Here is a 26,211-nt window from a genome sequence, read left to right on the forward strand (position 1 = left end):
GGCTTCTCAGAAGATCTCTCGGGACAAGGATTAAGGATTGAGCCCAGTGATGTCCTTAGAAATCTTGGTACTTGTGGCAGTCTTTCCCCTTGTGGATCCCAGAGTGAGCTGCTGTACTCACACTATCCTCTTTGCTCCCTGCTGATCCATGCCTTGATCCCATTTGCACTTCTCTGCTGAATGTATCCCACTAAGCCAGCCCGAGTTCATCCTAGAAGCTAGCCCTCCCCTAGACCTAGGGGACCCCTCCTAGGAACCGACAGTCTCCTCAGCACTCTATCATCCACCTAACTCCCCTGACAGCCTGACTCTCCCATATGTATAGGCAAGTCCACCACTCTACCAGGACCTCCAAACCTAGGACTGGCCAGACCCCCATGAATATGCGCATTAGCCCTCCACTCCTTCCTGCTTACCGACTTCCTGAAGGTCCTGTGGTCCTCCAGAGTCAGGAGGAGGTGATAGAGCCACAAACTGTTGAGTCATCCAGCTGACCTGCAATAACCCGACCTTAATCACATGACTCACACAACTACCATGAGTCATACCCAATGATTTTACCTACGATACACTAAGCTATTCTAGTAGCACATTAGAGGGTGCTACACCTTTATCCCACACAGGAAAAATAAACATTGGTGTAATTGCTTAAAAAACTGGAGTTCAACTTTAATTTGTTAGTCAAGTCCATCTAAATCTGCTAGTGTATCTAACGCTGCCTTCTCCACTGGTTGACAGTACTGCTGTCCAAAGGTGTCTCTGTTGCTCCTCCATAGAGTGGAGACACCCTAAGACATGAAAGGTGTTACTGGCCATGTGACCCTGGATAAAATGAAGAAAGAAAGCCTAGAAAAACAAATGCAGTCATGGCATTTAAAGTGTTACTAAACCCACAACAGTAAAATCAGTGTGTATATGCAGTAAAGCATGCTAGTTATATTTACTGTGGAACCTAAGGGGTGAAACCTCTTCACTGTGTAAAAACGCTGTTTGATCCTGACTTCTCTGATCCTCCCCTTCTTCTAGTGTCCCCCCTCTTATCTTCTGATAAGACATATCACGTGGAGTCACTCTGCATATGCTCAGTTTGGTGTGTTTTCTTGGGAGAGTGCATGTGATCAGTACAGGGCTGATCAGCACCAGACAGAGGTCTGGAAGAGCAGAATGAAAACTCCTCCTACAAGCTTTAACATGTGCTCGGCTGGACACTGATAGAAGTCACAAGGTATTTAGCAGTTTGTATTTACTAAAATAATTACATTGCCATGTTGTGTGTACTGTGGGAGACCAGATATAGTGAATGCAGGGTCCTGGGTTTAGTAACACTTTAAGGATTGATAAACTATAATATTGTTATTTATTGTAATGTTATTGTTATACATATATATTGTAATATATACACTATTTTGGCTTTGGGGTTTAATACTCTAAAGACCTAGTACAAAAAATAAAAACAGAACAAAATATTTTTTTTTTGCATTTTGCAAAAAGATGCAGATGAAAAGCCAAACTATGCAGTTAAAAGCTGATAAATGAATTATTAAGGGGTTCTTCTTCAAACCTGACCCTGTATCTTATAGGTACACCAGTAATGGATAAACTGTGATACATTTTCTGCTGCTCTGCAGTGACAGATATCCAGATTGAGCCAATTGTAACATGAAATTGCTACCATGAAGCAGAATGAATTGCTCCAGTATTATTACTCCAATGTTTTCTTAAACCATATGAAGAATTAGGGAATTTGCAGCCATGGTTGTCACAGCATATTGCTCTATAAATCATGCTTCTGACAGCCTCCTACACACACCTGTCCATTATGCATTCTAGCAATGTCTGTGGGAGAGGAAGGCTCGTTGCTGTCACACATGTAGTTCTGCTTCCTCCAAACAATCATTTTCTGTCAGGAGGCAGAAGAGGAAAAGACTGCTGTGAAAATCACCAATCAGTCTACAGAATACAGCAACAAACTTGGAGTCTGAAAACAAATACCTGTGTGCTACAACAGAATCAGGTGAGCCTGTCATCAGTGCACAGGGCAGTCATCTCTTTACAAGGCCTGTCAATTAAATTGGTTCTAAAGAATGTATATGAGATATGATTTTTTTTCTTTGTAAAAGCACTTTGAGGACAAGGTCATCAAATCTGACAATATAGGTGAACACTATTAAATGCTTTTATTAGGGGTCGGTGGTGCTGTCGGTGCCATTGCGGAGTATGTTGGCGGTTTTATGTGACAGGAGCACAGTGATTCTCATTAGCTAGCTCAGTACAGTGTCCTTTGCTGTGGTACGACATGACCCGAAATGTCATCATTACATGGTCTGTCATTCTGACATTCTGACATCATATTACCAGAGCTAAATGTTATTCGATGCAGAGACAAATGCTGAAAAAACCCAGCAGCAATCATGGAACCTGTCATATTATGCTAAATTCACTAACAAACATGTCAGCAGGCACCACAACGTATCTTTTTATGTTAAAGTGTTACTAAGCCCACAACAGCAAAATCAGTCTGTATATGCAGTAAAGCATGCTTGTTATACTCACTGTGGAACATAATGGCTTAATCCTCTGCATCGTGTACAAAGGATGTTTGATCTTGTCTTCTCTGATCCTCCCCTTCTTCTGCTGTCCCCAATGCATCTACTGATAGACTGGAGCCTTGGGAGGAAGTTGCACATGCTCAGTTTGGTTTGTATTGCTAGAGAGTTTTTTTTGTCTTGGGAGAGTGTATGTGATCAGCACAGGGCCAATCAGACAGAGGGTCAGGGGTTATGCAGCCTCATAGGAGAATCAGGGGAAAATGAAAACTCGTCCTACAACCTCTGCTGGACATTGATAGAAGTCACATGACTGCTCTAACTGCCGATGAGAAAAGGTATTTGGCAGCTTATATTTACTACAATAATTTAATTTCCTTGTTCTGTGTACTGTGGTTCTGAGCTAGTTAATTCTCATTAGCTAGCTCAGTACAGTGTCCTTTGCTGTGGTACGACACTGCTCAGAATCATTACATGGTCTGTCATTATGACATTCTGACATCATATTACCAGAACTAAATGTTATTCGATGCAGAGACAAATGCTGAAAAAAAACAGCAGCAATCATAGAACCTGTCATAATATGCTAAATTCACTAACAAACATGACAGCAGGCACCACAACGTATCTTTTTATGTTAAAATGTTACTAAACCCACAACAGTAAAATCAGTCTGTATATGCAGTAAATCATGCTTGTTATACTCACTGTGGGTTAAGGTGTGAATCCTCTGCATTGTGTACAAAGGATGTTTGATCCTGTGTTCTCTGATCCTCCCCTTCTTCTACTGTCCCCAATCCATCTGCTGATAGAACAGAGACTTGGGGGAAAGCTAGACATGCTCAGTTTGGTGTGTACTGCTAGAGAGTTTTTCTGTCTTGGGAGAGTGCATGTGATCAGCACAGAGCCAATCAGCACTGTCCAGACAGAGGGTCAGGGGTTATGCATGAAAACTCCTCCTACAAGCTGTAACCAGTGCTCTGTTGGACACTGATGGAAGTCACAAGACTGGTATATACTGCTAATGAGAAAAGGTATTTGGTAGTTTATATTTACTAAAATAATTGCATTTCCATGTTGTGTGTACTGTGGGAGATCAGATATAGTTAAAGCAGGGTCATGGGTTTAGTAACACTTTAAAGTACATTAAATGTAAACTCAAATCTTATAATTTGTGACAGTTCAGCACCCAGAATGACAAGCTGAGGGGCTCCAGGGTGCATATTTAATTTGGAAGAAACTACTGTAGTTTTTCAGTTTCCTCAGTGGTTGGTAAAACTCGGTTTGGGACCTGGTGCCTGGAGCTTTCGTAGAGATTTGGGAGGGAAGAAATTTCCAATCCTGGGACCAGATTTTGCAGACAACCAGAACACTATGGGTACAGGGGTTCACACCTTGGAAAAATCCGTATGTAAATGGATAGAAAACTGGCTAAAAGATCGTATTCAGAGAGTAGTGGTTAATGATTCATACTCTGAATGGTCTGGGGTCATCAGTGGTATACCCCAAGGTTCAGTGTTGGGACCCTTACTTTTTAATATATATATAAACAATATAGGGTCTGGGATTAAAAATACCATTTCAGTCTTTGCAGATGACACCAAGCTGTGCAGTGGAATAACGTCCTTACAGGATGTCTTCAACTTACATGCCGACCTCAATGCACTGTTTAATTGGGCAACTATGTGGCAAATGACGTTTAATGTTGATAAATGTAAGGTTATGCACTTGGGGGCTAAGAATATGCATGCATCATACATACTAGGGGGAGTACAACTGGGGGAATCAATGGTGGAGAAGGATCTGGGGGTTCTCGTAGATCACAAGCTTAATAATGGCATGCAATGCCAAGCTGCGGTTTCTAAAGGGAGCAAAATCCTCTCTTGTATTAAAAGAGGTATAGATTCCAGAGAGAGAGAGATATCATTTTTCCCCTGTACAAATCATTAGTAAGACCTCATCTGGAATATGCAGTTCAGTTTTGGGCACCAATTCGCAAAAAGAACATTGGGGAACTGGAGAAAGTACAGAGAAGGGCAACCAAACTGATAAGAGGCATGGAGGAGCTCAGCTAGGAGAAAAAACTGAATTTGTTCTCTCTTGAGAAGAGGAGATTAAGAGGGGGATATGATCAACATGTATAAATACATCAGTGGTCCATATAGTGAACTCAGTGTAGAGCTATTCACCTTGAGGTCATCACAGAGGACAAGGGGGCACTCTTTATGTATGGAGGAAAATAAATTTAATCTCCAAACACGGAAAGGTTTCTTCACAGTGAGAGCTGTGAAAATGTGGAATAGACTCCCTCAAGAGTTGGTTCTGGCCAGCTCAGTGGATTGCTTTAAAAAAGGCCTGGATTATTGCTTAGATACACAGAAAATAACTGGATACTAACATTTATAGGTAAAGTTGATCCAGGGAATATCTGATTGCCTCTCGGGGGATCAGGAAGGAATCATGCTTTGCTGTTTTTTTTTGCCTTCCTCTGGATCAACTGTGGGTATAGGATTATAACTTTTTTTTTTTAATGGTTGAACTGGATGGACTTTTGTCTTTTTTCAGCCAGACTAACTATGTAACTATGTTATAGTCTAGGACCTGACTGTACATTGAGGCTCCAACCTCCTGAAGAGTCCCTGTGGTTGCAAGGGAGCAGCCAGAGGTGTGCATGTCTGCAAGGTGCAGATGGTGACAGAGAGGCAAAGAGTGGAAGTAAGCTGCAAAAGAGCTGAACCTAAGCAGCTGTTGGTTTGTGGGATCAGACCTAAAGCCTAGGTTTGAGACCTGAAGCAGCCATGTGGCAAGAGTGAGCCAGAAGGCTGAAGGTAATTGTTTTGAAATGTTCAATGATCTTTGAAACTCCTGTGTGGGCTACTGACTTTGTGTGAACTTTTTCTTTCTTCTTAATAAAAGTGGGCCAACCAGCACTGGACACTGTATTTCTGAAATGGATTGAACTCACTGGGAAGCACTGCCACTGAGCTAAACAACCCTCAAAAGTCACTGCTGCTTTTATTAAAGGACAACTTCACTTTTAGTTAAAGCGGTACCTAACTCCACCTATCTTTTTTCCCCTCCTACCTGTATTGCTGCATTCCATTTATAACCAGGGGTGGACTGACCATTTGGAGACTCAGGCACTGCCCGAGGGCCTGGGGTCAGTAGGGGGCCCCATGAGATGCCCCTGCTACCTTTTTCATAGGCTTTTTTGAGCTTGGGCAAGGACACAGGGGCCCCATGATTCCCTATTGCCCGGGGGCCCCATGAGTTGTCAGTCAGCCCCTGTTTATAACACATACCTGCACAAGGAATACAGCATTGTCCCGCTGCGATCCGCTATTCAGGTGACATATCTAGGATCCTGTGTCTCTATCTTGGTTCTCTTCAGCAAAATTCCTTTTCCAGGTGCAGACAGCCAGCTTGTAGACAGGTGCCTACTAAGGTCTATGTATGCATTGTTAATAACGGATTATTGGGTGGTGCTGTTGGGGTTGAATGTTTTATGCCGTGATGTTTCTTCCCCTGCATGACTCGCTTCCTTTCCTGTCACCCTACCACACAAGCTTCCAATGGAGACAACAAGTAGTCATTTTAGCACACATTATGTAGTCTTAATCTACTGTTGTCACACCTGGAAACCCTCCCCAAGAAATACCATACAGCCATTGCTGGAGTGTTTGTAACAGGCTGAACAAGTTCAGCACATGCAACAATGTATGAAAAAAGTCAAATTTATTAAAAAGGTGGCAATTTTTTATGATACACATTGCTTTAGCAACTGAAATGTTGTTCAGGTAGATTTTACATAACCTGTGGCTGGGACCCTCCACTTTTCCAGTACAGGATCTATGCCCCACTCCGGTCTTCCCACTCTCTAATGAGACCTCTGTTATTGGAAGGGGCATTTTCATTGATTAGTAGGATGGAAGGGGTTGGGACCCAAAATCTGAGAAATTGGGGCTGCAGGTAGAACATGCAGCTGAGATCAAAGAACCAAATGGCTACATAGAGGATAGTTTTGTAATAAAATACAATTGGATGCCTACTGTTACGTGAGTTAACGTGTCATCATGCAACAGGTTCCCTTTAAAGACATAGAACATCTCCTAATAAAATTCCGTTAAAATGCTTTTCTATTTCAACTCACTTATTGAATTTTGAACACGTATAACAAACAGAATAACCACACGGGCTTAAAACAGAAAACATACCAGATACCAACAGTAGAACATGTAGTTCTAAGTAGTCAACAAGATCAATTGTATAGACCATGGATTAGTAGTGTGATATCTGAGTTGCACAGTAACAACCCAGGAGCCTACCCATAGGTGTGTATTGGTAATGCCCAAGTGTAAGCAGGGTCTCGGGTAATGGCCTGGAATCGGCTGGTGAAGACGGACTACATGGGCAGCCCTCCGGATTATCAGATGGCATAGGGCTTGAAGGAACCAAATACTTTGCACCAGAACCCAGTTTCAGGTAGAACCACCAGATGTGGACCATATCCCCATGTTGGCCACATCCTCTGAAGCATCTATCACTATAGTTAGGGTTAGCAAGTATTAAAGGAACACTTATCCATTCCACACCAAACTTTGCTCCAGTCTTCCAAATTCATGGAAGTGGCTAGATCTTAGTCCCACTAAGCTACATGGGAAAGGGAAGAGTGGGGGCAACGCATATTTAAGCAGGAATATAATAAGGAAATAAGTCTAGGGGCACATCGGGAATGAAGGCGAGTATGCTCAAAGAGTACATAAAGCAGTGCAGCGTCTGCAAAAAAATGATTTAATACACATCTTCGTCTTTGTGAATGTTGACATACTGACACAAGGTAGGACCAATGCTTTTTGTCCATATTGCTGTCTGTATGGCCTCATTATGCAATAGCTAAACCCCTCCTTGGCTTACTGCTGTGGATCTGTCTTCTGATTTGTCTTCATTTACCTCCTATAGAATATCCTTTTTCCTGTCGTCTTTCCCTGTCATGGAAAGGAATGGTTTGATTGAACGGTTGTCCATTTTAAAATTTCTCCAAGCGACAACTTACTTGATTGTGTGGTTATATACATTTTTCAGCCTCATCAATCAAAGCATCTGAGATAGGAGCTGTCTGTGTTACTTCCTAACCACCAACAAGGCTAAAACTTTCAGCTGACCTTTTCTAAGTTCGATTTAATTTTTTGTACCGCAGTCTGTTTTTACTTGATAAATTTAGGTCCATGTTGACCTTTTTAGCATTGTGTATATGTCAGAGATTGAAGGGCTTTTTAAATGGGGGTCGCTCCTAAATGGTTGCCGGACAAAGTTCCTTGTAAATCTTTCTTGTTTTTACAGGGGATATTTAGGGTCCAGTGGGTGGAGTAAGGTGGTCCAGTTGGTTGATACTTCTTTGGAAGGAGGCTAAGGAGAAACTCCACTGGGCACTCTCCTTTGGGAGAATGTGGTGCCTGGTCCCTGGTGGAGATGGAAGAGAGAGATAGCATTAGCCCTTTATTGGTAAGAGACTACTGGGACCTGTTCTGTGGAACTGTTTGAACTGTCATCTCTTGGAACTTTATTTGGTTCATATGAAAAAATTACCTTCCTAGAAAGGAATGACAATCATATTTGAATATATTTTGGTTGTCACAAGTGCCCAAAGTCAATAGTGTGCAGCTGAAAATCCAACCCCCCTGGGCATAAAAGTCTCGTATACATAAAATAGCGCACAACTATCCTTCACAGATCTTCACATATTCTCACCAGAATCTTCCCAATAAGGGAAGTATATCATATGATCTTCTCTATCTTTTCTTCTTGATCATCTACTCGACTGCTCCCAATCTCCAAAGAAAAAAAAAATAATAAAATGTAGTAATTCCACACATAATATGATACATGATACACTCGTACATAAATACAGAACACTTTGTGAATCGTATCAACCGCTATCCACACTAATTACTCTTGCCCTCACAGGGTGAAAATGTGCATAAAACTCTCCATCAATATGATTTATCCTCTTAATTTAAAGTGCGACCATGCACCATCCACCTCCAATGTTCTTCATAATCTCTCAATCGCCATATAAAAGTAAACATACAAGCCCATAGTGCAGCAGTAGTGTAAAATGACCAATGTATTATTAAAATTGCGCTTACATGAAAGAAAAGTACAAACAACCTGTACCAAAATGGCCACCGCAGCACTCCTGACGCGTTTCATCATCAAATTGACTTCCTCATAGGCAGCATATTTGAATATATGTTTGTTTGGGGGACTTCTCTTGATGACAGAATTTATATATGTAGAAGGAAGGATAGAGTTTTTGAGCTCTGTAGTGGTGCAAGTTAATCTGGCTCTACCAAACTTACCACTACGTGTGTACCCAAAGGTACATGCCCACTGGTTCCATGTTGGGTGATTGGGACGTCTGCTCCCTGCGTCAGGTAGCTAGGGGGCCCCAGCAAGATTATGCTGTTGGTAGGTTATGAGGCTTGAGTTACCCTTGTGACCTGTTGGAAAAAGAAGAGACTGGTGTTCTGGTGGCGAGTTTCACACTGAACTGGTCCGGAAAGGAAAGATGATCGGTATCCTAAGGCGTTAAAGTAACGTCATGTCACATATATTTGCAGTGTGCAGTTTTTGTGTCCCTACAACAAACAACAGCCTCAGTAGAGAAACAAGAAAGATATTTTTGTTTTTTGTACGTTTTAATTCTTGATGCTGAAACCTAGCACCTCAAAGAAAAAAACTTGAAGTACTTCTTCATACATACAATTTATTGAAATATATGTGAAATGAAAATACCTATACTGCCATTCCAGTCGCCTACATTAAGAGGTGAGTTGTCTAGCTGCCATTCTAATTCTCTAGCCTCACTACATAGTAATCCACTGTACTCCTAACCTGCATACTTGACCTGAGTCAGAGACTCAATACCATAGTGAAGCCAAAAGATCAACATGACAAGTACAAAGGTAAACTTACCCTTTAAAATGTTTCTGTTTGCAAAGTAGAGAAACTTCTTTCCACTGAACATATAGGCTGTGAAGACAGCTTCTTGTTTATTAGCAGAAACCGGTGTCACTTATTGTTCATATTAATTCCTTTCCTATAGAAGTAATGTCAAGCTGTCATACTCTAGGCAGACTTTTTTGCATTATTTTTACTTTAATTTTGATTAATGATGTTTTGCTTCATAGAGCGTGAATAATATTACCTAATTAGGTTATTGTTTTGCAGAAGATGAATGTGTCTGAATAAAGGTATATGTGATTAAGATATTAGATTGCCCCTAGCGATGTATGTCAGACTCTCTAGCTAGGTTTCAGCTGACAGAAGAGAAAGTCCCCACATCCAAAGGCCTTATTCACACTGCGGCCTTTTAGGTTGCTTTTCATGCCCTTGGCCTTGTCTAACCCCTGCCAATTGCCAAGCTACTTCTAAATTTAAAAATGTTTATTCAGCGCAACAGCTCAATTTAAATGTCATAGCTGGGGGGACCTGAACCCAATTTGCAGTGCTTGAGCTGTGGCTTTCTAGAACTTTCTATGGCTGATGGGGAAATCCAGTCATCACTGTTGGGATAACCTTCGCACCCTCCTGCAATTACAGCTCATTTAATCATTCAAATACATTCATACTGTATACTACGTTACTATTTTTGTGGTGGGGGGGTGTCTTGCGAAAGCCCCTTCAGTATAGAGCTGTTAAGCTGTTGAGAGGGAGACAACTGAGATGCTGCTAACCCATAATGGCACCCACACAGATACCTGGGCACTGAGGACATCTATGGGGAAGCAAAAGAGGACTAGCCACATTGGGAGAGAGGTTGGTGAAGGATCTTTTCACTTTGTTACATCAACTCTGGAATTAATTTTCTCCCACTGACCAGCAGTAAAGGGCAAAATATTATTTACTGCCCAAATCTGTACACAATACTTTCATAGTCCTGACCTCTGCACTGTATTCACTTTGTTGTACATCATATTCCTGACACCTGCACTGCATTTAATACATTAGACATTATACTTCTGACCTTCGCACTGCATTCACTATGTTGTTCGTTATACTCCTGACATATGTACTGCATTCACTATGTTGTATATTATATTCCTGACTCCAGGGGCGTATTTAACACAAGGCAAACAAGGCATTTGCCTAGGGTGGCATTTTTCAGTGGGGCAGCACTGACCCCCGGAAGAAGGGGCGGAAGAAGGGACACATGTGGCATGGGGACTAGGTGGGATGCTAGAGAGGCTGCAGGCTGCTTGATGGTGTATGTAGAGCCCGACTCTTGTTCCTGGGGATGTCTGGAGCTATGAAGGTCTCTTTCTTGCTGATGGGGGGGATGATATTGGAAGGCTCTTTCAGGTGGGGGGACAGGGGTGTTGTTGGTCAATGTCGGTCTCTCTCTCTCTCTCTGTGGGGGGGGGGGGGGTTATTGGTTGGTGTCAGGCTATCTCTGGGGAAGGGGGGGAAGGGGGCATCCGATTTTCATGCTGCCTAGGGCAGCACAAAACCTAAATACACCACTGCCTGTCTCCTACAATAAATACACTATGTTCTGCATTATACTTCTGACCCTTGGAATATATACAATAGGTAGTATATTATGCTCCAGCCCCCTGCACTTTATACATTATGTTTGCACATTATGCTCCTGACCCCTGCACGTCCTGGTTAGTTTTATTACACAGGATTTTTGCCACCTGCAAAAACCATCAACCCATCAGCAGCCACAATGGATGTTATAGTACTCAGTAGAAAGGTCAATGTCAAATGCTCTCTTCAAGAGCTGTTGGGTTGCTTGACTTTAAGGGCTCATGCTCATGGACATAAATACAGGTGTATGGGCAAGTACCCATATATACTCATGTGCAGCGTATTCTGTCAGTACAGTCCTAGGAGCATAATGACATGCGAATTGGGGCTCCCAGGCGCCACAAATACATGCTTATTTATTGCTATACACCCACACGCTTGTATTTATGTCCATGTGCATGAGCACTTACTAGACCAGCAATGGGCAAACTACGGCCCGGCGGACCTTTTAATCTGGCCCGCGGAGCGTGATAAAAAAAAACACAGCCAGGGCAGGCAAACATTGGCTGTCAGGATGTGTGTAGGCGGGGCAGCGTGACGAACGTGAGGGGAGCTAGGCTCCTCTCACAGTCCGCCCTGAAGACCGGAACGGCGCGGGAACACGGCGAGAGGAACGCGCGGAGCAAAGGTAAGTGAATTGACACAAAGGGGACTTGGCTTACTACTTGGGGGGGGAATAGTACTGTGGGGGATGAAATACTATATGAAGGATGAATTAATATGGGGGATGAATTACTATGGGGGATGAATTACTATGGGGGATGAATTACTATATGGGGGATTAATTACTATGGGGGATGAATTACTATGGGGGATGAATTACTATATGGGGGATTAATTACTATGGGGGATTAATTACTATGGGGATGAATTACTATAGGGGGGATGAATTACTATATGGGGGATTAATTACTATGGGGGATGAATTACTATATGGGGGATGAATTACTATATGGGGGATGAATTACTATGGGGGATGAATTACTATATGGGGGATAAATTACTATGGGGGATGAATTACTATATGGGGGATGAATTACTATGGGGGATGAATTACTATCTACTCTTGGTCCGGCCCCCGGGTCCAATATATGAACCCATTGCGGCCCTCAAGTCAAAAAGTTTGCCCACCCCTGTACTAGACTGTACAGACCAAAAGTTGTAGCTAGACTAACAAAAAATACTCGTTACTAAGGACAAATATCTTCTTTGTTTCGTTTCTGTCCTTACTATGATCAGTCCTCCTGTATATGCAGTATTTTAAAATGTTATTGTACAATCTGTTAATCATATGCTTCTTGCAGAACCCTGCCCATTGTAAATGAATCTTCAGCTCCTTATTAAAATACATTCTCCACCTATAATGGCTTGCTGGAATGTGCAGCTAAAAACGTTGACCTTGGAAAAGTTGTTGAAATGTTGGCAACTGTGCTCTGAGGATACACTGTGGCTCGCAGTCTTGTAGAAACCATACTGACACTTATAAAACATGAGAACAGGTTATACTATTGTTTTGTTGAATGTTAAGCCTGCACCCAGGTAGCCAGCAATGATACATGTATATACACTGCTCAAAAAAATTAAAGGAACACTTTTTAATCAAAGTATAGCATCAAGTCAATTAAACTCCTGGGATATTGATCTGGCCAGTTAAGTATCAGAGGGGGTTGTTAATCAGTGTCAGCTGCTTTGGTGTTAATGAAATTAACAGATGCACTAGATGGGCAACAATGACACGACCCCCAAAACAGCAATGGTTTTACAGGTGGAAGCCACTGCCTTTTTTTTCCCCTACTCATCTTTTCTGACTGTTTTTCACTAGTTTTGCATTTGGCTAAGGCCAATGTCACTACTGGCAGCATGAGGCGATACCTGGACCCTACAGAGGTTGCACAGGCAGTCCAACACCTCCAAGATGGCAAATCAATAGGTGCCATTGCCAGAAGGTTTGCTGTGTCTCCCAGTACAAGTACAGTACAGTCTCAAGAGCATGGATGAGATTGCAGGAGACAAGCAGTTACTCTAGGAGAGCTGGACAGGGCCGTATAAGGTCCTTAACTCATCAGCAGGACCAGTATCTGCTCCTTTGTGCAGGGAGGAACAGGATGAGTACTGCCAGAGCCCTACAAAATGCAGCAGTCCACTGGTGTGAATGTATTTGACCAAACTATTATTATTATTATACAGTATTTATAAAGCGCCAATAGTTCGCTCAGCGCTGTACATTACAAAGGGAGACAGAACATGTGACAGAACAATACCAATACAATGCGATACATGAGGGGATCGAGGGCCCTGCTCTTTCGAGCTTACAATCTAGGAGGGAGGGGATGGTGGCACAGGAGGAGATAGCTGTGGGGGATGGAGTGGTAGGAAGAGTGGAGGAGGTCGGCAAGTTAGCAGGGGGTGGGGTAGGCTTCCCTGAAGAGATGGGTTTTCAGGGTGCGCCTAAAGGAGAGGAGAGTAGGTGATAATCTGATGGGTTGGGGCAGGGAGTTCCAGAGGATGGGTGACACCCTGGAGAAGTCCTGGAGGCGGGCATGGGAGGAGGAGACCAGTGAACTAGAGAGAAGGAGGTCTTGTGAGGAGCGGAGTGTGCGTGCTGGGCGGTACTTGGATATTAGGTCAGAGATGTAGTACGGGGCAGTATGGTGGACAGCTTTGTACGTCAGCATTAGGATTTTGAATTTGATCCGTTGCGCAATCGGAAGCCAGTGGAGGGATTGGCAGAGGGGGGTGGCGGAGACAGAGCGGTTGGAAAGGTGAATGAGTCTGGCAGCCGTATTCAGGATCGACTGAAGCGGGGATAGCCAGCGGCGAGGCAGGCCAGTGAGGAGGGAGTTGCAGTAGTCGAGTCGTGATATGATGAGGGAGTGGATGAGCTGTTTAGTGGTTTCTGGGGTTAGGAACGTGTGGATTTTGGCAATGTTGCGGAGGTGGAGTCTGCACGAGTTTGTTAAAGATTGGACTTGGGGCTGGAAGGATAGGTTGGAGTCCAGAATGACACCCAGTACTCTGGCCTGCAGGGCGGGTTTGATGGTAGCGTTGTTGGATGTGACGGAGAAATCAATGGGGGGTGGTGTCCGGGCTGGGGGGAAGACAAGAAACTCGGTTTTGGAGAGGTTCAATTTAAGGAAGTGGAGCGACATCCAGTCTGATATGTCGCTCAGTAGGTGTGTGATTCGGGCTGAGACCAAGGGGGTGAGGTGGGGGGTTGAGAGATAGATTTGTGTGTCGTCGGCATAGAGGTGGTAGTTGAAGCCGTGAGAGTGTATGAGTTGGCCAAGGGAGGAGGTATAGATGGAGAAGAGAAGGGGTCCGAGGACAGAGCCTTGAGGGACCCCAACAGAGAGGGGGAGTGAGGGGGAGGTGGTAGCATTATAGGTAACGCTGAAGGAGCGTTGTGACAGGTAGGATGAGAGCCAGGAGAGAGCAGAATCTCTGAGGCCGAGGGAGTGTAGTTTTTTGAGGAGGAGGGGGTGGTCGACTGTGTCGAAGGCCGCAGAGAGGTCAAGGAGTAGGAGCACTGAATAATGGCCATTAGCTTTGGCGGTTAGCAGGTCATTGGAGAGTTTGAGTAAGGCAGTTTCGGTGGAGTGTAGGGGACGGAAGCCGGACTGTAGGGGATCGAGGAGGTTGTTGTCGTTGAGGTGAGAGCATAGGTGGGTGTAGACTAGGAGCTCGAGGAGTTTAGATGTAAATGGGAGCAGGGAGATGGGTCTGAGGTTGTTCGGGTCATTGGGGTCCAGGGAGGGCTTTTTAAGTATGGGGGTGATGTGTGCATGTTTCAGAGGGGAGGGGAAAGTGCCTGAGGAGAGGGAGAGATTGAAGATGTGGGTGAGGGAGCGTAGGATGGAGGAGGAGGAAGGTCGTAGGAGTTGTGAGGGGATAGGGTCGAGGGGGCAGGTGGTGAGGCGGGCATCAGAGAGGATCTTGGAGACTTCCTCGATGGTAGTAAGGTCAAAGGTGTGGAGTGTTGGGGGAGCTTCAGTATGAGGGATGTAGGGTGGGGTGGAAGAGGAGGTCAGAGCAGTGGTGGGGCCGTGGGAGAGGGGTGATGAGGGGGTAGCTGAGTGAGGGTGAAGGGGGTTGGAGAGAGTTTGAGCAGCGACGAAGTCCCTGCGGGTTATGTCGAGGGGGAGGGGGGATAAGGGGGTAGCTGTGTGAGAGGGGACGGGTTGAGAGGGTGTGTGAGTTGCGGCAATGTCCTTGCGAATTGTGTCAATTTTGTTTTTGAAGTGATTGGCAATCTCAAGGGCAGTGAGTGAGGTGCTGGGTGGAGGTGGGGGTGGAGAGAGTAGAGAGTTGAAGGCAGAGAAGAGTCGGCGAGGATTGGAGGAGAGGGCCTTGATGAGGGTCAAGAGGTAGGCCTGTTTGGCAGCATGGACGGAGGAGGTGTAGGTGTGGAAGGCAGATTTATAGCGGGTGAAGGCTTGTTGGGATTTGGTTTTGCGCCATAGTCGCTCCAGGGCACGACTTTGTCGTTTGAGGGTTTTGGTGTGATCAGTCTGCCAGGGCTGGAGCGGTCGGGGTCTGATGTTGCGTGTGGTTAAAGGCGCTAGTGAGTCAAGGGCTGTTGAGAGCGCATTGTTGTAGGCGGTCAAAGCCAAGTTGGGGCAGGACAGGGGGAGGATGCAGTCGTGGAGTTGATCAGCTGCAGAGTGGAGGGAGGCAGGGTTAAGGTTGCGGAGGTTCCGGCTGGTAGTAGTGTGACATTTGGAGGGGTAGGCGTTGGAGGACAAGGAGATAGAGAAGGTGATCAGGTTGTGGTCAGAGAGAGGGAAGGGGGTGTTAGTGAGGTTGTGGGGAGCGCAGCGGTTGGAGAAGACAAGGTCCAGGATATTTCCGTCGGAGTGGGTGGTGGATTGTATGCACTGTGCAAGTGCAAAGGAGGAGGTTAGGTGGAGGAGACGGGCTGTGTCCGGGTTGTCGAGGTTGACAGGGATGTTGAAATCCCCAAGAATTATGGTGGGTAGCTCAGAGGAGAGGAAGAAGGGTAGCCAGGAGGAGAAGTCATCCAGGAAGCGGGGTATGGATCCAGGAGGCCGGTATATCACAGCAATCTTCAGGGGGGTTGGGGAGAATAGTCGGAGGCAGTGGGCCTCGAAGGAGGAGAAGGATAGGGAGGGGGGGTTTGAGAGGACTCGGAAGGTGCTCTGCGGTGACAGGAGCAGACCAACCCCACCACCTTTACGACCGTTAGGCCTGGGTGAGTGGGTCCAGGTGAGACCTCCATAGGAGAGTGCAGCAGGGGAGGTAGAATCAGTGGGCTGGATCCAGGTTTCTGTGATCGCTAGGAGGTTGAGGGAGCGGGAAACAAAGAGGTCGTGGATGGCGGTAACCTTGTTGCACACCGAACGGGCGTTCAGGAGTGCACATGAAAATGGGGGGGAGATTTTAGGGAGCAGGGGGACAGATACTAAGTTGTGGGGGTTGCAGTAGGACGTGGAGGTGGGAGGGTGTTGAGCGGGTGAGGGAGGTGGAGGGCCAGGATTCGGGGAGATGTCCCCCGCGGCTAGGAGGAGGAGAAGTGTGAGAAAGGTGGCATGGGAGCGGGATGTGCAGGAGCGTGAGAAACTCCTAGTGGAGGTGTTGGGGTCAGTGGGAGAGCGGAGTAATAGGAGGAGGTGGTGGGTGCCATAGAGGGGTGAGGGAAGCAGTGAGGACACGATATACAAATGTTTGGGAGGGGCAGAGGGATATAGTGAATGGATTTTGGGAATGGAGGAGAGGAAAATGAGAAGGAGGAGTGGAAGAGACATTTTGGGGAGGTGAAGAGAGCAATAGTAGGGAGATGATAGCAGTGAGGGGGAGATGTACAGGTTGTGGGGTGGAGCAGAGGGGTAAAGAAATTAGATTTGGGAACAGAGGGTAGTAATATGATAAGGAGAAGAGGGGGCGTATTATATAAAAGGTACACAGAGTGGGTCTCAGGCATGTAAGAGGTTTCCCAGGGTGTTTGCTTGCAGTCTTCCAGCATGCAGTAGAGCTAAACTATCAGAAACAGACTTCATGAGGGTGGCCTGAGGGCCCGACGTCCTCTAGTGGGACCTGTGCTCACAGCCCAGCACCATAGAGCTCATTTTCAAAGTGTTCCTTTAATTTATTTGAGCGGTGTAGTTAGAACTGATGCATAAAGTTCAGATTCAGCAGAACCAATAGCTCTTTAGTCATTTACCTCTACCATGCACTATTCCACCCCAGATATGTACAGACTTGCTGCCTTGGTTTCCTCATAAACTAACTACTGTATAAACCCATCAAATTAATATTTTAGGCTACTTTCACACTGACCTGTAGCAAAAATGCCCAAAAACGCATTTTTGTTTTCATCACATTTGTAGTGAATTTTAACAGGATATTTGATCTCAAAACCCCAAAAACGCAAAATGGGTGTGTTTTTTCTGTGTTTTTGATGCGTTTTTGCCATGATTTCCACTCATTTCAATGCGGAGGTGTGTTTTTGGTGCTTTTTTTTTTACCGCATCAAACCTGCAACAAAAATGCAGCAAGCAGGAATTTTTAAAATGCATCAGACCCGCAATGGATCAGTGTGAAGAGTTTCATAGAATGACATGGGCACGTGGTTTTCCTCTGCTTTTTTTAATGTAAAAGCAGAAGCAAAATCTGATCAGTGTGAAGCCTTACACAAATGGATCTTTGTACAAGTTTTGAAATTTTGTCTGAATATGAAAAATCTCACCCAATTTGTGTATATATTATAGAGTACCTCACATTGGAAATTGTGTGGGGTTCATAATCTAAATGGTCACAATGAATGTAGTCACTCCAGGGGAAAAAAAAGCAGTTTCCTCTAAGCAAGCAATAAAAAATGCAAAAAAATTAGATTTTTTTTTGGCACTTAGCATATCTTTTTCTCTTCTGAAGAGTCTGTGTATCCAACTGTTGTAATGTGAAGATCAGCAGTGTCTGTACCCCTATTGTAGTAGATAAGCTTTAGAGAATACTCAACAAAATTAAATATTTGTTGCAGGGAAAATTTAAATTCTGACCATCACACACGGACACAGACACAGGCACACACACATATACATATACAGTATATATATATATATAATGTATAAAACCCAAAACTAAAAATGTAATATATTGCAACTTCCCAATCATTAGATGTGGCTGCATTCGTTTTCTATTTTCCTATGCCCATACTCTGGAAGGAGCAACAGATACAGCTTTGGGCAGAAGCATTATCTGTCTGGGGCAGGGGTGGACTGACAACTCATGGGGCCCCCGGGCAATAGGGGATCATGGAGCTCCTGTGTCCTTGCCCAAACTCAAAAAAGCCTATGAAAATGGTACCAGGGGCATCTCGTGGGGCCCCCTACTGACCCCGAGCCCTCGGGCAGTGCCCAAGTTTCCAAATGGTCAGTCTGCCCCTGGTCTGGGGGGAGGAGAGTGGTACATGCACTAGCAGATTTAGATACACTAAACAAATTGAAGCCAAAATCCAGCTAACATGTTTGTTACAGTGTTTTTCCTTTTGGGATAAAGGTTTTACATAAATAAAAACTGACCATTGTATGCACCCCTGCCAGTGTTAAATCGTTTGTCTCTAACTGCTACATCCGTTGGACAGGTTGTTCTGTTGAAAACAAATAGACTTACTGGCCAAATCTCCAGGTGACAATAAAGGCAAGAAAGCCCCCAAAAAACTAATTCAGTCAACACATCTAAAAACTGGTAAGCTGCAATACAATAAATATTTGCTTTTGGATGTAATACTTACCACTTTAAGGAACAGGTAAAGCTTTATTTCTGTATTTTTTTCTTTTACCTGTAGATGGCAGTAAAGTAACATATTTGGATGTAAAAAATGACTGCTTTCTGTGCAATGTTTCGAAAGAAGATATATATATATATATATATATATATATATATTAACACAGACATGACTTTACTTTGGCAAATACAAATATTTAGCTCTCTGTGACAAACAGGTACAACAAAACAAATCATTTTTTTCTGGTTTTACAAGTATTAGTTGTGTAACAACAAGTGCCAGGGTGCATAATACGAGTACCAATTTTAGTCTGTGATTTGTCTCATTTAGAACTAAACTAAAATATATTTTATGGTATTATTAATGGAACACTTAAAAAAACAAGCACAAAGATGGAAAAAAAAAAACAATAGCTGAGAGAAGGAGAAAGAACTTAAAGCAGAACTTTACTCTATCGACATTGACTTTATTATTATTATTTCTATTATTATTATTATTACAACAGTTTGCTTAGCACTTTACAATATAACAGGAGAGAATACAGCAACAATACAGTTCAATACAAGAGGGATAGGAGGGCCCTGCTCCTAGGAGCTTACAATCTAAGAGCGATGTTTTGTAATTCTTATGCTGCTAGCATTAGTAAATAGAACAACACAGAATGTGACCTGGTGCATCCAGTGATGTGCCTCCATCCCAGGGGCGGACTGACCATTTGGAAACTCGGGCACTGCCTGAGGGCCCGGAGTCAGTAGGGGCCCCATGAGATGACCCTGGTACCTTTTTCATAGGCTTTTTTGAGTTTGGGCAAGGACACAGGGGCCCCATGATCCCCTATTGCCCGGGGGCCCCATGAGTTGTCAGTCCGCCCCTGCTCCATCCCTTCATTAATATATCCATACAACCAATTTATTTGTCCTGGGACTTTGAATGAGGCACAACACACACGACCAATAAATAACTAGTTTCCAATATTGTTGTTTAATAGATGAATAGATAAACTTCTCATTGCATAGGATACCATGGTAACAAGCTGATTTGTAATGAATCCATATTAATGCATTTCATACATAATTAAATATAGTGTATATAGTGTTGACCATCTACAATCCAGATGTCAATACATGATTACACTAAAATTACATCCAAAAAGTCGACACGTTTCATGACTCTTTGTTCGCTTCTTCAGGAAGATGCATGTATAATATCTGTAAGGTAACACATCAAGTATGGAGCATGCCTAATGATATCTCATAGTACCTAGAGTAATTCCAACCTCAGGGGCCACCAGAGGGACTCCAATACTTACAAATAAGCTAAGAATAGATATTATTATTATTAAACAGGATTTATATAGCGCCAACAGTTTGCGCAGCGCTTTACAATATAAGATATGAAAGTATTTCCAAATGGTGATCACCAGGGAAGTCTCACCTGGGAGCTGCAGAAGTATGACTCAGCGAAAACCCAAAGGGACAAACAGGAAGCAGATTCAATGTGGTTGGAAAATCCATGCTGGCACCCAACAATAGAAAAAAGTTTAGGTATGCATTAAGCAGGGGTGTCAAACTAGCGGCCCTCCAGCTGTTGCAAAACTACAAGTCCCATCATGCATCTACCTTTGGGAGTAATGCTTGTAACTGTCAATCTTGCAATGCCTCATGGGATGTGTAGTTTGGCAACAGCTGGAGGGCCGCCAGTTTGACACCTGTCCATTATAGTGATGAGTGAATTATACAAACAAAATGGATGATAAGCAACTAAAATATTGTGCAATCCTGGCTTCAACATAGCAGTGAATAGAGGAAACATACAGTTGTGGCCAAAATTATTCAACCCCCACTGAAATTGAGTGTTTTGGCCAGTTTGACATTGCTTTTGATCATTCAGTCATCTTGCTTACATTTACATTAAAGAGGCACTTGTAGGTCAGACAAATATAACATAACAGTTATAATGAAATAACCACAAATGTCTTTTCTGTGCTCACAGCATTATCAGTTTTATTCAACCCCCAAGTGACATTCAATCTTAGTACTTAGTACAGCATCCTTTTACAGTTATAACAGCTTTTAAACGTGAAGCATAGCTTGACACAAGTGTCTTGCAGCGATCTACGGGTATCTTCGCCCATTCTTCATGGGCAAAGGCCTCCAGTTCAGTCACATTCTTAGGCTTGCGCACTGCAACTGCTTTCTTTAAGTCCCACCAGAGGTTCTCAATCGGATTTAAGTCTGGTGACTGCGATGGCCACTCCAAAATGTTCCAGCCTTTCCTCTGCAACCATGCTCTAGTGGACTTGGAGGTATGCTTGGGATCATTGTCCTGTTGAAAGGTCCAACGTCTCCCAAGCCTCAGGTGTGTGACGGACTGCATCACGTTTCCATCCAATATCTCCTGGTACTGAAGAGAATTCATGGTACCTTGCACACGCTGAAGCTTCCCTGTACCTGCAGAAGCAAAACAGCCCCAAAGCATGATTGACCCTCCACCATGCTTCACAGTAGGCAAGGTGTTCTTTTCATCATAGGCCTTGTTCTTCCTCCTCCAAACATAGCGTTGATCCATGGGCCCAAACAGTTCTAATTTTGTTTCATCAGTCCACAGAACACTATCCCACAACTTTTGTGGTTTGTCCACATGGCTTTTGGCATACTGCAGTCGACTCTTCTTATTCTTTGGAGACAGCAAGGGGGTACGCCTGGGAGTTCTGGCACGGAGGCCTTCATTACGCAGTGTGCGTCTTATTGTCTGGGCTGAAACTTCTGTACCCACATCTGACAAATCTTTTCTCAGTTCCTCAGCAGTCACACGGGGACTTCTCTCCACTCTACGCTTCAGGTAGCGCACAGCAGTCGAAGTCAGCATCTTCTTTCTGCCACGACCAGGTAGCGTTTCAACAGTGCCCTTTGCCTTGAATTTGCGAATGATGCTTCCTAAGGTGTCTCTTGGTATGTTTAACATCTTTGCAATCTTCTTATAGCCATTGCCCTTCCTGTGAAGAGAAATCACCTCTTCTCTTGTCTTCCTGGACCATTCTCTTGCCTTCACCATGTTTGTAACCACACCAGTAAATGTCTAGAAGGAGCTGAGTATCACAGTCATTTTAAAGCTGCCTAATTGGTGCTTATTATGCTTGATTGCTGCTCGGTGACATCCACAGGTGTTTTCAATACCTGATGGAAAGCACCTGTATGAACCTCTGTTCTTCAGAGTGGTAGTCTTTAAGGGGTTGAATAATTGTGGCAATGAAGAAACCACATAAGAACCATTTACTACTGTATTACATAAACAATTGATGTCATTTTAGTTGCATTTGGGTAGTTACAACGTCCTTGTAGGATTTGATTCTGAATACAATTCCAAATGTACACTATAGTCCCTAAACCCCTTTACAGCATTGGGGGTTGAATAATTTTGGCCACAACTGTATAGTGAGTGTGTGAAGGTACAGAAAAATGCACCTAGTGGTATAAGGAAGGGAAAGGCACCTAAATCTTACGTCCAGTCCTCAGAAACAGGAATGTGCCAGTAAAAAGAAATAAACCACCAAGTACCCAGAGCCTACTGTAAAAAAAAAAATATGGGCAGCATGAACCACCATGAGTCAAAAGCTCTCATTGTAATATTACATGGATACTTGAGTCAAAGTAGGCAAAAAAAACAACAAAAATAAAATGCAGCACTGGCTGCAATCTAGCAGTAAGTAAAGGAAACACACAGTGAGGTGTGAAAGGTACAAAAAACTGCACCTGGTGGTATGAAAAAAGAAAAAATAAGCAAGAAATAATCGCCCACGTCTCAGAGTCCAGTCCAAAGATAAAGGAATATACCAGTGAAATGAAATAGACCAGGAAGCACCCAAAACCAAATGCCAAAACAGAATGTATTGGCAGCCCATTAAAATTGAATAGGCTGCCTTAATACAAAATCTGTTAACTTGCTACATAATGCACCACAAAGATGTAAATGTGTCCCTAGGATTTTTTTTTTTAACAATGTCAGTGAACTGTATGTGGCTGTTGTATTGTCCCTGCAAGATCAAGCACTATATGGAGTAGTACTACTAATACTAATACTTGTAATAGAGATTTCAACAATAAATACCATTATGGCTGATTCACACTAGTAATCACATAGGAATGCGCTGAGCTTTCCTGTGTGATTCACATGCAGTTCAGTGTGGTGCAATTTGAGTCATTCATTTTGAATGGGCCAAAATCGCACTGCAAACATGGTTTGAGAAAAGCACATGGAACATGGGTTTCCATGCGCTGGAAACCCATCACAGATTCTGGGGTGCACAGGGCCTTATATCATAGTATGATTTTATTGAAAATCAAGGCTAGAATTATCTATTGGAGAAATCATGCAGTCTGTTTTATATTTACAGCTGTACAGATCCACAAATGAAGACATAGGGGTTGATCTACTATACCTAGATAGTGTAAAATCTGGTGCAGCTGTAAATGGCAGCCAATCAGCTTCTAACTTCAGCTTGCGCAATTAAGTGTAGCACTACCCCCTACCACTTAGGAGCCCCTGAATTTGATTTGGGTCCCCCTAAGTTATTCATGGCCAGGCAACATGCATTTTCCACACTTTGCACACTGGAGTCAAAGAACAGTCCTTGAGCTTTGTTTTGTAACTTTATTAAGGGGTTAAGAACTTGGATGGGATCTAGGGATATATGGGATGCCGAAGGTACTCCAGAACTTGAGGACTAACACCTTAGCAACTATGTACAAAAATGCAGATAGCAACAGTGAAGAGCTCCAAAGACTCTGCCTGGTATACCTCCTCAGACCCCGGATGATTACTCCTCTTCACCCAGCTGCACTGAGAATATTTCCTGGGCAAGAGAGCCCAGAAGCTGCCAATTTAGCACAAGCAGTCCCAGATGAGAAGCAAGTTGGGTCTTTCACCTGACTGCCCTCTCTCCTTATTCGGCCCGGGAGTGTAAGAGTACTCACACTGTCCTTACCTGTCAGCTTAGTGGGTCAGTGGCTGTCTTAAGGCCTTTCGCTGGGCTGGTTCCTTCCCTGCTGCTCAGGATGTCTTCTCCAGGAGACGGCGGCACAGTGGAGGTCCTCTTTTCCAGAAAGCTGCCTGTAGGTAAGCCTCCTCCCTGGGCCCCCTCCCAGGCTCCACACTCCAGCCTTCCTCACTCCATCTTCCAAACAACAATGCCCCTTCCCTACAGGCTCCATCACATTTGAATGTTGCCCTGGTCACCATGCCCAACCTCCTGCCAGGAGATTGGCCAGGGTCCCTCAAACATGTAGATCTGGGCCTCATCTCCTCCTCCATCCCTTCTCCAGAAAGCTCTCAGGTTTCTGGAGAGGTGGGAGGACTCCAGAAGCTCTAGGCCTCCCAGCCTGTCCTGAGGTAACCTCACTACCCAGGCTGACTCATCCCAGGCTGCTACTCAGCCTCTGTCTAAAAAAAAATATCTAGCTAACCTGGAGGACGTTACATAAGCTTTGACAAAAAAACCTAGAAGCTGGTTGGTTTCTATGTAGAGCTGTACCAAATTTTGCACTGTCCAATTTTAGTAAATCAACCCCATAATTTCATGTTTCTTTAACTATTGTGAGTTCTCTGACTCCTCTCAACATTCTTTGCACATATTTCACTCCACAGTATATTTAATTTGCTGAACTAAAGCTGGCCATACACATATAGATTTTCATTCAAGAATTTGATTTTCTAATCGTTAGTGGGGTCAAATCGATGTTTGTTTTCAACCGCAGTGAAGGGAGAATTCGAAGGGGCAGGACAACTTTTCTTGACCAATTGAATGTTCGCCTAGTATTTGTGGTTATTACAATCGTTTTAAACTCCAATGTTAAAAGCAAAAGAATTTTCGAACGACATTTGTCCATTCACCGAATGTTCAAAGAATTTTCATACGACTTTTTGTAGGAAAATTCTCGTCCGAAAATCTACATAGGTATGGACAGCTTATGTCACAAAATTACATATGCAGTGCTATTCCTCCTGCAAAACTGCATGTAAACTTTTTATGTGCGAATGAGTCAAATGTTATTAGGCAATCGTCTCAGGTCAAATGTTTTTCATTCATAAAGAAAAGAGTTAATGAGGAAAATACCACATTATGGCCACTGGAGACACATTTTACTGTTGTCTGCTATTTATACATTTTGCATGATCCTTTAAAATTAAAGCACTTTTGTTGAGAAAAAAATCAATCCCTTCTAGGTAAACCAATAATATGGCTTCAGCTCTGAAGTCTTTGGGAAAAGCCAATAGCCATCCTAACGTGTAAGACATTAAATTTCTGGGGCATATTATACATGGATAGGGCACATAACTCCCTAGTTATCCCTTTGAGTGAGCTGACAAATAACATACAAAGTGGTGACCACCGCTAAAAGTTAAAGCGATATAAAATAGCAAATTGTGAGTTGACACCAGAAAATGAATAGTGGGTAAATCTTGTAATGTGAACACTTGTTCTGGTGACATTTTTTTCTCTCTTTCAAGAGATTTACAAGGATGATCTTAGCGAACAGTCAGTGTTCACATGTTCATCATGTTTAGGGCATGGACAACATGGCAGCTTCTAGTTGTCAATGGTTGCTAAGGAAGCAGCAGCCACTGTGTCTTTACCAACCACTGACATCACCTGGCCTATTCTCTTACATGGCAGGAATCTCTGGCCACATAAGCAGATGGGTAGGGAATAGAGTGGGTTGCCACTCAGCCATTTTTGAACAATGATGTCACCACTATCCCAGCTGTCAATGGTTGTTAAGAAAGCATTGGCTGCTTGCACCTGTTGTGTGTGATTATCAACCACTGATGTCACTCTGCCCATTGACTTATATACCCAGGAATCCCCAACCACGAAAGCAAATCAGCAGGGAATGAAACTGTACATCATTGTCTAAATTTTGGCCACATTTGATTTCACCACTATTCCTGCCGCTTCCTTTATATAACCAATGACAGTTCGGGGAGCTATCATTTGGCTAGTGTTACGCTTCGGATTGCTGGCATGCGACAGGGTGTAGGGATTTCTTTTTCAGTAAGTTGGTGGCAGTGGGCATTATAATTAACAAGAAGGGACATTTGTGGGAGATTTTTATTTTTTTAATAGAGGACTTACCAAACAGCTGAATGTCACCAGGCTATGGTTGTAGGGATGAGGCCCTTGTCTTCATCAACATGGGGACAAGGTGCTTTACTAAGGGGTGTCCCCTCTGGCATGGCGCTCCTCACACACACACACATTGAGGGCATGCAGGCGCATGCTCGTCTTTCCCCCTTCCTGGCCAGCCAGGCTGCATGCTCCAATTAAGAGAGAAT

This window comes from Staurois parvus, unplaced genomic scaffold (assembly GCF_062004578.1).
Source record: "Staurois parvus isolate SC_StPar_1 unplaced genomic scaffold, SC_StPar_1.0 ptg000023l, whole genome shotgun sequence".
NCBI lineage: Eukaryota > Metazoa > Chordata > Amphibia > Anura > Ranidae > Staurois > Staurois parvus.